Consider the following 13,547-nt stretch of genomic DNA (forward strand, 5'->3'; position numbering starts at 1 on the left):
AGAGGTATAGGAAAAGTTTAAAACTTATGATAAAAGATAAACATTTTAGCAAAAGAGCTAATATGAATAAAACAACAGAATTGTCTTTGTAGACTTCCATGGATAATGACTGATATATAACCAGTCCAAAATATGAAATATACTGTTTTCTTAAAGAAAATTTAAAATGTAATATATTAAAATAGTTGTCAGACATTAAAACAGTTGTAAACCTAGTACCAGGGATTTAAATAATAATCAAATGCTACATTAAATGCCCCCTTTTCATTTTCTTTCTCTTTCCATTTTCCTCTTTCTCCAACTTTTTCTATCTCCATTTATATCATTCTCTTTCTGTATAAAGCTAAAACAATGAAACAATCATTAATATGAGCGTCTTAGAAAAAGAAAGTAATTCACTGTTTTCTTTAAGAAAATGGAAAAAAAACAAGAAGTGTTTAATTATACCAAAGAATAAAATGTACAGAACTTATATCAGGAAGTAGGAAGGGGAAGAAAGACGGTGAGACAAAGAGAAAAAGGTCAAAAGGTTGACACTTGGAATGTAGGTATTTAAATTCAGTTAAGTTAAAGTATAAAGAATCTGTCAATTTTCCCTTCTCATTCCATCTTGTTTTAGTATATAGCAATAACGTATCTAGACTATGGGCTGGATTCACGATGGCTTGCATGGAGTCTAAGAGTAGAGTAAGACTCCATGCAGCCATCATGTCCAACAAGCAATCCAGGAACAGCCTGCAGGGGCGTGGAAGAGAGCTCCTAAAACGGCTCTTACACGGACAGGGCTGGGATATGCAAATTACCTCAATTGCAGGTGAAAGGCATGCAAATGAGGTAGATTTGCGAATCAGGAAACCTGAACGAGTAAGAGCAGAGTTATTTGAAGAAATGTACTCAGTTGACAACTGAGTACCGTTCTGCAAATAGCAAAACGGAGCCGTGACAGCGCCAAATAAAGGCTCCAGTGCAGGAAGCATGCCAATGGTCAAATATACAGCCATTGGAAATGTTTCCTGATGCAATATGAAAAAAAAAATTATTATTTTTTTTCTCCGATTTCCGATGTTTAAGCATTGTGCAGCGCCACACAAACGGGCTGTGCTCTAAAACCCAGAAAACTAAAAATTAAAACCCACAGATGTGGATCTTATTTAAATTGTTCATGTACAATGCAAGGGAATGGAAGGCTGAAGACAACATCGCCACCGAGTAGAGGTTGCTAAGGGGGGAAGCTCAGTCTAAGAGATGTAACCAAGCATTAGTAAGCAATCCTATGTAAATGAGGGTTAGGATAGTGAATCACAAGTTTACATAGCAAATGAGCACAGTCAGTGGAGTGTAGGAGTAGGATAAGGGGAGTAACAGAGTAGAAGATAGGTGACATCACGAAGGGGGTAGGTATGAAAGAAGTGAAGCTCATTGGAGCAGATTGGCATGTGTCAGCTGTCATTTACACATCATGGAAAGAGGTGTGTCAACAGGTAGGTTAGGGAAAAGCAAGAAATGGAAGGTGTATGCCATGGATAACACCAAAGTTTCCTGCTAAGTGGGTATGCATGCATGTGCATGCCTGCAAACCCGAGTAAGACAGAGTGCGGGTGTGTAAGCGTGAGTGCGCGCGTTTAAGCCAGAGTAAGCATGTATAAGGCTGATTAAAGAGTTGTAAATGCATTTGTGCTGGTGTGCATGCATTTTAACCCAAATAAGCAAGTTTTAGTCCATGTAAACATGTGTGCGCATGTGTTAGCTGGTGTGCGCGTGTTTGCGCTTGTGTGCGCGGCGGTCCCCCCTGAGGAAACAGAAAGGAAAAAGGAAGCACAACAAATAGTAGGAAGCTACCAGGGAGTACTAGCAGATCTAGCAGGTGGAAACAATCAGAATCAGGCAATTACACAGGCAGTACACTAGCCCAGCCCAGACCAGCACTTAAAACTCTGCAAACAATAGTCCATTATGTTTCTCACAACAGACATTGCAGTAAGCTAATAGAAGTGAAAACTGAAAAAGCTTTACCGAGACAAAGAAATGTTAGGGGCTGCCATTGCTGTTATAAGTCGGCATATGCAACATGTTGAGGGTGGTGACAATGCAAATGCTGCTGGACATCCCACAGTGAGGAGACGGAGAAGCATGTACAGGCCCAAGGTAACCTACCAGGGGCTACATGAGCTGGAGATAGTGGAGCACTATAGAGTGGACAGAGACCTCCTGCAGCAAATTATTGAACTGTGCAGGCCACACCTCACACACAGAACCAACGGAGGGGAACCCATCCCAGTGGAAACCAAGGTATGTGTTGGCCTAAGAATATTAGCAACAGGTACCTTCCAGAGACCAACTGGTGATATGATGGGGATATCACAGGCATCAGCATCCAGGGTACTTCACCAGTTCCTGGATGCCATGTCAGCACATGTCGGTGATCATGTATATTTCCCCAATTCCCATGAAGTATTGGCCAGCAATATGCGTCTCTTCCAGCAAATAGCGGAATACCTTGAGGTAGTGGGTGTAATAGACTGCACGCACATATGCATCAAAGCACCAGCCGGCGAGCGGGGTAGGGTCTACTTCAACCGCAAGGGCTTCCCCTCCATCAACTGCCAGGTCCTTTGTGATGCCCAGGGCATAATACTGAATGTGTGTGCAGGCTGCCCTGGAAGCTACCATGATTCCCATATCTGGAATCTGATGCAGCTGTACCAGACATTTGCCAATGGGGACATCCCACATGGTCACCTAGTGGGGGATGCTGGCTATGCACTGGAGCCGTGGCTGATGACACCCATCAGAAACGCACACACACCTGAACAGGAACGCCATAATGAGGCACACGCACAAATATGTAATGTAATAGAGCATGTGTTTGGGCTGCTCAAGTCACGGTTCCGGTGCCTGGACACATCTGGTGGAGCCTTGCAGTACTCACCAACACAATGTACCCAAATTGTCATGGTATGTGCTATGCTACATAATATGATCCTGCAAAAACAGCTGCAGCAGGACCAGCATAGGTCTGGACCAAACAGCCCCCCACCATTGCCAAGGCCATCACAGGCAGAGCGTGACTCAGAGGAGGAACAACCTGAGCCTGCCCCAGTAGGCAGAAGGAGGCATGCCCAGTATGCTTTGGCCATGGCAAAGAGGCAATGCATAGCACATACACTGGCTCAGTAGGAACTCTGGAAATGATACCTCTCTCTAACTCGAACATATAGTAAAAGGGATGCCTAAGTTGACATTACCTGCTTTCAAACATGTACAGGGAATGTAGTATGTGCATCTGACATAGGCAGCCCTGCAGCACCACCTAAGGCATGATTGCCATGTGTTAAGCAATATAAGGCAATGCTAAACAGCATTTACAACCATGTAGTATATGCAAACAAAATCGTACACACCAACTAGCACAACTGTGGTCAATGTTGAGTAATATTGGGCAACGTCCAGCAATGTTGGTGAATATTGAGCAATGTCGGACAAGCCTGGTCTAAGTAGGGCATAGCTGAACAAGAGCCAACATGCTTATATTTGCTTAACTGGCCTTAAGCAGTCTGGTCTGCTCAGTATGAAAATATAAAGCAGTGATGGGCCTCGTACCCAGGATACTGTGCACTATAATCAAAGTACTGAACCATTAAACCATGACCGTATTGTAGTGCTCAGCCTGTATGAAGGAATGTTGATAAGTCTATGCAAATTATCTCATGGAAACCCTGCAGGCACAGCATAATCCCTGTCGAGTTATGACACAAAGGTGACTCCTGCAGTAAGAACAGAACCTGACTTCCAACACACACAGTATAAATGTTAATATTGGTCATGTTCACACACATCAATAAATGTAGTGGACCTCAGATAGCAACATACTGAAGGGTCACACTGGACATGCTCACACACGAATAAATGAGACAAATGTCAGGCAACAAAACACGGAAAGCCTGAACTGGGCATGCTCACACACTTAGGCCATGTCTGAGTACAGCAGTGGGGCACGCATATCTGGCAGTTGCATGTGTTAACCCAGGAACTTGTCACTATCCAGCAATCTGCCCTGTGCACACAGTTATATGACAACAGACACATCTATAATATAGTGGAACCCTGTCATAATCAAATATGTTCTGCAGATACCGAAGTTGTTCATAGAAACTGGTAAAGCAAAGACGATAAAGACCTGCAAACAGTATCAGCAATAAACATTGTGCATCCTGAACATTAGCATAGGTTCAGAGGTCGATACTAGGCTATCTGCCCTAGGGCATGTACGAGCCTAGCCACAGTGTGTTTGGCATTCACAACCCTGTCAGATTACTACACTGTGTGTGTGAATAGTAGGTCACACAAGATAGCCCATGTACGTTTAGGCTAGTGTGCCTCTGTCTAGCAGGGACACAGAAGATATCCCAGGGGTAAACATACGATCACCCATACAGTCATCAAGATGTCTCCTGTAGGTGGTAAGTGGGTGGCTCTGCCTATGAGAAACTGAGATTATAATCTGGAGTCAGCCTCTGGGATAAGAATCTGTCCCTCCAGCATGTCCTATTAATGTCTGTGCTGAGGTATACGTCCCTGGAGTGGGTAGCTCCAAGGGAGACCGATATCCTGAGGTGGAGCATGTCCAGTAATTCTGGGTTGGGTATATCTGTAAACAACAGGCACACATCATATCCGAGTAGGTGGTAAGTGACTGAATAGAGCTGAAGTTACTGCATCTGAACTGTACAGGGCATCCGTGTGAGTCCCTAGATCTACTTGGTGAGGAACTTCTGTGGCCAGTACAGTTGCTGCAGGTGTCGGGTAAGGTACACCCCAAATGTGGCATTGTAACCAAGCATGGTTGTGATGAGTATAGGGGCACAATGACCTCACTCGATCTAGATGTGAAACCATATGGGATAAGGTTGCCCATATAGAAGGTGTGTCCAACCACTTTAGCAACGTGAATGTCAAAGGTGACAGTACGAAGAAGTCATGTCCCCAAACCCCTAACAACTCCTACCGTATGTAATGGAGTACTACCTATGTGGTAATGTGTGGACATGTTGTTATTCCCAAACGGGATGACTATGCAACTAATGGCATTTAGCTGTAGGCCATGGCTCTGGCACCAGTCATCCATCTCTGTGAGACCCTGTTTGAGTATGCATGTGGTAGCTGGAGAGTTGATCATGGCACCCAGTTTGCAGTCAAGTGCGAACATGTTCAGCCATATTCTCCCTGTGGTAGCCTGTACGTCAGACAAATATATACTGAACAAGAGAGGTCCCAGGACCGAACCGTGTGGGATGCCACATGTAACTGGTGTATAGTCAGACATGGCAACTGCAATTCTGACCTTGTGGGTGCTATCTGTGATCCAGGTAGCAATCCATCGTGTGAGATATGTGTCCATATCGACGCTGGTGAGCCTATGCATAATGGCCCAGTGGGTTATTGTGTTGAAGGGTTTTGCAAGGTTCAGGTAGGCTGTGTGGACAACAATCCCTATGTCGATGGACCTGTTAACCATTTAAAGAATACAAACAGGTTCAAGAGGCAAGATCTGCCCACAACAAAGCTGAAATGTGTAGGACACAGTGTCTGTAGATTCCCGATGTCTATGTGTATGAGTCCCATGACAATACGCTCCATAGCTTTGCAGAACAGGCTAATTAGGCTTATAGGGCAATATTGTCTGTGGTCCGTTTTGGCACCAACTCTGTGGAGTGGGACCACTGTCGCTGTACGCCATTCCTTGGGTATATATCCTGTAGTAACTCCGATATTGAACAGTGATGTAATGTGAGGATTACGTCTGTCATGAATCTCGTGTAAGATGCAGGCCGGGACACCATCTGGACCCATTGATACTGTGATGTACGCTTTGGGGAGGGCAGCACTCACCTGTTACTGTGTGATGTCAGGGAGGTTATACTTTGTTGGGATGGATAGTTGCTCCTTAGGGGGTTGGGGGGGGAGACATCTGCACTGAACCTGTTTACCAGGATGTTGGCAATGCCAGTGGGTTCAGGGTAAGTTTAGTCAGTATGCAGTAACTCACAGCATATCAGTGAGTGTCCACCCAGGTTCCTGACATAACTGAAGAAGGCCGTGTGATAGTCCTACATGTCTGGTGCAATTGTCCAGTAGAAGCGGCCCTTAGAAAAGTTCATGAGTGATCATAGCTGTCTGCTAGTACAGATCACACATGCCTTCCCAGTCTGGGATTGTGCTCTATCATGTAGTAGCTTCCTCCTGATGTTGTACAGCTTATTAATAGCTGGGGTCTACCAGACAGGTCCCCTGCCATTGAAGGAGTGAGTCTTGTTGTTATTTGGGATAGCACAATCCATGCAGTCCACTAGGTGTCCATAGAATGTGTAGGTAAAGGATTTAGCAGTGTGAGCCGTATTTGCCACTGTCTCAGGGTCTCTGAAGGATACCACCTTGCTTTGGTGAAGTGAGATGTTGGCTCATGAGAAGTTCACCAAGATTACCCAGGATGGGTGTGTGGAGGGTATATGTATGTCCAGTGAGATACATGTATGTTCTGACCTTACCAATGAGGTGTATATCGCTGGTGTGGAACATAGAGTCCCCATGTTGGTGATGATCAGGTCCAATATATATTCCCCCTTGTGGCTGTGCTGACTGGTTGTGCCATAGCATATGAGTCAACAAATTGTAGCAACTTTTGGGTGAAATGTTGGGGCTTGAGTAGTATCCCCAGTCATTATTTGTGTATATGACGTCACCCAATATAATGGTGTTTGTGGAGACCTTCATATTCTCCATAGTTCCCATGAAAGCCGAGTGTGGTTCCTCAGTTTGGGAGGGTGGTCTGTAGCAGGCAGCAAACTGAAAGGCAGTTTTGCACAATGGTAGTTGTATATGTATGGTCTGTGATGCTTTGCACAGTGCTACTAACCCAGAGGTGTGTGTATCTGTGATGTATTTGGAAACCCCCCTAGTTGTGTTGTCTGTTCCAAGTCTTGTTGTCAGAAAGCATGGTATGAAACATTATCTGGTAGTGCTGGTGTGCATAAGTGAGCCTGAACCAGGCATCTGTTAGTACACAGATATCGCTATCCTCTATACTGAGGAGAGTCCTGAGTGGCCGCAATATGAGGGTAACACATCTGGTGTTGAGCAGCATTACCCTTAGTTTCATTTAACCTGTAATGTCTATGGAGGTGGGTTTGTCCTTTGAGCCCTGCTTAAAAAGGGCACTATGGTGATAGCAAGAGCCTTAGCCAGCATTCAAAAGTCCAAGGGTGACAGGTGCAAGCTGTCCATAGTGAAGCTATGTGGCATGTTGAGCATGTCACCACAGGCTGACAGACACTGTATCCCCTATGAATGAAACAAATTTGTTAAGCAACTGTTAAACGTGATATGTTTGTCTGTATACTGTGACATCATAATTGGTGGGTGTAAGATGCTAGACAAGGTCAGGGTCATATTGGCCTTGGCTACATGATCAGAGTGTTCCTCCATGTATCATGTCATGTGGTCCAGGGAGTAACGTCTGAGGTTTTACACACCAGCATAGACAATGATGGTGCCAGTCCTGTACTTGCTTTGGAGTGACTGCATGTGTTATGTGGCAGATCCTGGCACCTGACCGACAGCCCAAAGTGACTATTCCCTTGTTTGGGCTGGTGAATGGTACGTCAGTGTGTCTGACAATAAGTATCACCTATTACAAGTGTATTAGGTGTGTTGTTTTGCCCGAAGGGCAGTGATTGTGTGGCACACTGACATTGTGAACTATGTGATATGTGGGTATTGTAGTGGGGTAGCAGTTATGTTTGTGTCTGCTTTGGAGGTCTCTGCTGCTTAGGCAGAGTTCATTTACAGCATCTGAGTATGTCTATATGTGATAATGTGGTTTGAGTGCTGTCACTAGAGGATATATGAGACTGATATGTGGTGTGTGTGGTTACATTCACCACCTGATAGACTGTGCCAGTCATGGGTCGTGAGAGTTCAGCACCCTGTATGTCTATATAGGTGCATCTTACACATATATCTGAGTTTGTCGGGAGGAGGAGAGGGTTGTCTGTGTACATGAGGCAGATGTGACATTGTGTCAATATCACAATATTCACCAGCTGGACTGGAGAGTATACACGAAACCGACCCCTGGACATGCCAGGATATTATGATGACATATGCTGTAGCCTGATCACAAAGGATCAGTAGGGTGTTAAATGTGTAAAAGAGTATAACAGGGATTAGTGCTCATGTCCGTTGGTGTTTAGTAAAGAGTAGCTGAGAAGGAGTCCAGACTGAATCATGACACCTCCTTCAGCTATGTCATAAACAGCAATGTACACCCATATATGTCCTGAGTCAGGGCCAACTGTAACTGACTGACAATGCTGACATCCTGACAGACAGGCCCATATGTACATACCCACCTCCCACTGACAATAGTCCATATCATCATACCAGGAGATATCACATGTAGAATGGATGAGCAGCTACCCCCAATGCCAAAAGCATGGCAGCAAGTGGAATACATTGATTCCCAATATGTGTCATGCACAAACTACAGAACAAACAGATCCTGCACCTGGACAGTCAGCTGAGCCTCACCCCTTACACAGAATGTGGAACGTTTGAATGTGTTACAGCAGCATATGGCACTCCCCACAAGTGTTGGTGCACAACACACCATGGGAAGTCAGGTCCAGTACGCCTTTGAAGTCTAATCTGCAAGGTCATGGAGTCTATCATGGTTGCAGTCATAAACAGAGCTATTGGAAGCTGACATACACACAACCCTACCAACTGTGGTATGTTCAAGTGCGGATCATGGTTCCCAAACATGCTAGACTGTTTGCAAGGCAGCCACCCAGGAAATACATCACTGAACACAGCTACAAATGTCTCACATAGACTTTGAATAGCCCTTTATCAACATCCCAGGCACATGTAGTATCCACAAAACCAACAAGTTGTGCATAAATATGTGTTGACATATAACGGAATGTCAATGTGTCCACAGATAGATCACACAAGGTAAGGATTATGAGGTCGTGTTCAAGCTGTTGACACCTGCTGACCCACATGGACCATTCCTGGAATGGCATAAAACAAAGTGTACACACATCACCATGTCCAGTCTGATGATGTCACCATCCTATAAATACAGCAGGAGAAGGGAAACCAACCAGTAAAGCAAATAGCGCGCCATGTTAATGTGTCTCTCTCTAGTATCATAACATACTTAGGTAGGGGTTTGAATCCTGCAAACACTGACAGTGTGTGTGTGTCACTGTTGGTCAATGTGGTGTGGGTTTTAGTTTTACTATGGTAGGACATTTTATGATTAAAACTGTAAGTGCATTGCACACATCAGGTATCTGCATGGCAAATATATATATGTACATGTCCCCTCAATCAGTACATAGGTGTGAAGCCTGCATACCACATGAATACATCTGTTTCCATTGACAGGTTGTGCCACTGCTTCTCAGATCATAGGTCACATATGTAGGTATGTGGCAAGGCTGTCCACTGTTGTGATCTGTGGCCAAGGACATCTGTGCCACACAAACCCATGACAGTTACTAAAGAGTAGTGTGAGTGAGGGTATATGCCTGGGGTATATGTCAGACATGTTCATACACAACAACAACTGTCAATAATGGACAGTCTGTATAGGTGTACACCTGCCTTATGGATATGCATTCAGGCCTCTAGTGTCTTATGTGATACATTGAGGGACTCCACAATACCTATGGATATGTGGATACCAAGGGACACATGACATAACATGAGGCTGTATGTACACATTTGTACCCAACATACATGTTGAGGTCTACCATCAATGTGGTACTGATGGGATAGTATGTATAGTAAATGTGGATGACTATGCCATAGCCGTCTTACTGCTATACAGCATGTATCAGACAACAGGTATCTGTCTGTATGATACACTTGTGTAGGATATGCGTCCCATCCAGGGAATGCATTGTAGGCCAATGTATGCATTCTCAGATGTGGATGGACACATCCCTAGTGTGTTTGCATGTACCTAAGGGGGCTATATGCCAAACAGGTGTGGTCCCAGGAATGGGTGGTGGTCAATACCACTGGTTAGTGTTCGAGTATAGTACTGGAAGGATCCAACTGTTACTGAGTTCCCTACAACTGTGTATCATTTGTCAGGACATCATCCAATGATTGCTTATAGTCATGCTGTTGAGGTTGTGTGTACTACCAGACAGCAAATCATTAACAGATATTAACAGTATCACCCACAGCATAATGTCAACCAATGTCATACACAAATGTGGACCCATGTTAGTACATAACTGTAGTAGAATGCATACTGGCCATTGAAAGTTACTATGAGATGTTAACAATGTGTACAACAGGGTATGCCACACGTCCCATGTGTCCACCATGCACGTACATGCAGACAGTGCGCACCCACCATGTTCACAGATATACACTTGGTAATCTGTACTGCTCACTTCACACACGTACTGTCCACTCACTAACACATGCTGGCAACACAGTACACTTCAGCCAAGTGGCACATGGGTGGACAATACATACACAGACCTAACAGTGGTATAAACAATGCTACATTGACAATCAGAGCTGTGATGCATAATGCCTGCTCAGACATACCTACAAGGATGTCATTACACTTTCCTGTTGACAACTTGCTAATATTGCTATACTGCTATAATGTCACCCTGTGCATCAGCACCATGTTAGCCTGTTCCTGCATCAATGTTACAGATGACAGGAGGCAACACAGGTATCATCATATGCACAGGGTGTGTTGTTGTTTGCCAGAGCCTGACATTGACCCATCCAATCGAAATGTGTGTGTGTGTGTGTGTGTGTGTGTGTGTGTGTGTGTGTGTGTGTGTGTGTGTGTGAGGGACAACAGTACAGCATGGGCCAATGTTGATGTAATGTGTGTGCGTATGTGTGAGCCCTAGTTGTTTGGTTGATGTGTGTGTGTCTGCATGCACACAGCTCCACCATGTGGCTGCCATATACGGTAGTTTGTGGGACAGCCACAGACTGTACCTGCTAGGCTGTACAGATCACTGTCTCTGGCCACGGACACAGTACCTGTGCCTGGCAGGGCTGCTATGGACAGTATCAGGTACCAACCCCAACTGGGTACTGTCACCAGAGGAAGAGGTATGACGACTGGACCCATATCCCTGCTGGGACTGGCCAGAGCCACGTGCACGTGGTCTACTGGGATGGTCAATGGACAGGCCAGCCCCAGCATGGCTGGGGCTGGTACTGCCACTACGGGAGTGGCTGTGAACTGTGGGCCGTCCATGTCCACTGCCAGCTGTTGCTGATGCTGGCATGCGTCTGCGTCGATGTCGCAACTGTCCCGCATGGTCCTGGCTCATGGAAGATATATTGTGGAGGGCAGCTACTGTCTCCACCCAACGTCGATCAATGACCTTGGTGTAATTCCGGATGGCACCAGCAAGGTCACGGATGCTGTCATTGATAGCGGTGTAATGGGCCCTCTGTGCCCTAAGTCCCTGTCTGGTGTACCATTCCATATGTGCCTGAGCCTGCATTACAGCCTGGAACATACTGGACATTGTAAGACCTGTGAGAGCATGTCTGCCAGGGGCAATACGACCAGTGGTGCTCCCCTGAGAACCCCTGGACTTCCACCTATGTGGTACAATTCCAGGAATCCAGCTATGGCTGCTGTGAAGGGATGCAAGTGCCATGGGTACCACACTCTCCCGGTCAATGCCAACTGTATGCTGTCCCTCGCCTATGGCCATTGGTGATGAGGGATGTATTGACAGTATGAGTGTGTGCATAGATGGGGTTGAACGCTGTGTACTGTCGATCGGCGGACCAACGACAGACCCTGTCAAACCTTCCTGTGCCATCACAATACCTGTATCATCATCACCACTATTCGTTGCAGTGGTTTCAGGTTCCCTGCTGCTTTCGGCCACCCCTAACTCAGCACCTGTGAGAGGAAGACAGGAAACACACTTTACAGTCTGCACATGATGAATGTACACATGCACACATGCACACATGAACACATGAACACATGCACACATGCACACATATACACTCCTCACTACAGCACATACACAGACACACCAGCAATCCAACACATACTCTATAGTGGGTGAAGGTGGGTGTCAGTATCACAAGGCAAAGAGTCACCACACACATGTCAGCATGCAGAATATGTGTTGCACAAGACCATGCAGTGCAAGTGTAGACGCCCCTATTTCATGGAAGTGTACATGGCTTTGATGCAACTGTGTAGTTGTTCAGTGATTGGCTACACCCTGGAACACAATGTGTACATGGACACAACATTGCTGTGCAAGTATCATCAGCTCTGCAATGCCCTGTGCACCATCACTCACAGGTATACATGCCATGGCTGCATGTGTCATCTGTGTGACACATAGATTTCCATGTCTGAGTACAGTGTCTGTGTCCATAGCAGATAATAGTGGGCACAGGTGTAGCACATGCATGCTATGTACACACACGGGATGAGTGGTGCATGTTGATGTGAAGGAATCCCAATGCTCGACATGGCCAGTGTACAGTGGTTATGGTGAGTGTGGGACATATTGCAGATATGTCGGTGCCAGCCATGGCATGGCATGCTACACAACTGCAACATTAAACACCACACATACCCAATGTGTGTCATGTGACCTATACACCCACTATCATTCCACGACATATATGTGACACTTTGTTCAGATGGTGACTGCTGTGTATATTGTGTATACTGACATATGTAAGCACACACACAACATGCTATGCATATTGTGTATAGGTGCAGATGTTTGCATACACACAACGTTGAGGTGCACAGTGATGACTGCCCTGAGTAGTACTGTGGTCACTGTAACTGGATGGGGTGTAGTACCCTGTGACATCATCATCATGCATCTTGTGGTCACTCACAGCTACTAATGTGTGCAAGACCACCGCCTAGCATGCTGTACCTGAACTGCAGTGCCATGGCTGCATTCACAATTGCACAGCCACTTTGTACATGGGTGCGTGAGGTGGCCAATAGGGAGCATTGCCTAACATGACTGTGTTATGCATTGAAGAGTGTTGCACAGCCCCATGGTAGGCCTATACCCCTGAGGTACATCATGTGTGTGTGCATGATGTGTGGGATACTGAAGTGTGACCTTACAGCGGGTGTGTGGTAATGCCAAATGTAGCATGTTTTCGTGTACTGTGTATGATAAACATGTCCTGTTGTGTACAGCTGTAGCAACTATGCATATCCAATGTGCACTACAGTGTTGCCACAAATGTGTCTGCTGCTCTGTGCATTGCATGTGATTGAGGCAGCTACTGACTTTACTGAGATATTTAATGTCTCACAGCAAACATGCACAGCATGCATTATGCGTAGGTGTGTTATGTGTACATGGCCTACACCTCACCTATGACATGCACATGTCATTACCAATATTAAAGTGTTAACACACTCACCAGCATGTATCGTCTGCCCTGCTGTCACACCAGAGGGACCTACAAGAATATGACACAGT

The sequence above is a fragment of the Protopterus annectens genome, chromosome 1.part2 (genome assembly GCF_019279795.1).
Source record: "Protopterus annectens isolate FY-2018-M chromosome 1.part2, PAN1.0, whole genome shotgun sequence".
NCBI classification, from domain to species: Eukaryota; Metazoa; Chordata; order Ceratodontiformes; family Protopteridae; genus Protopterus; species Protopterus annectens.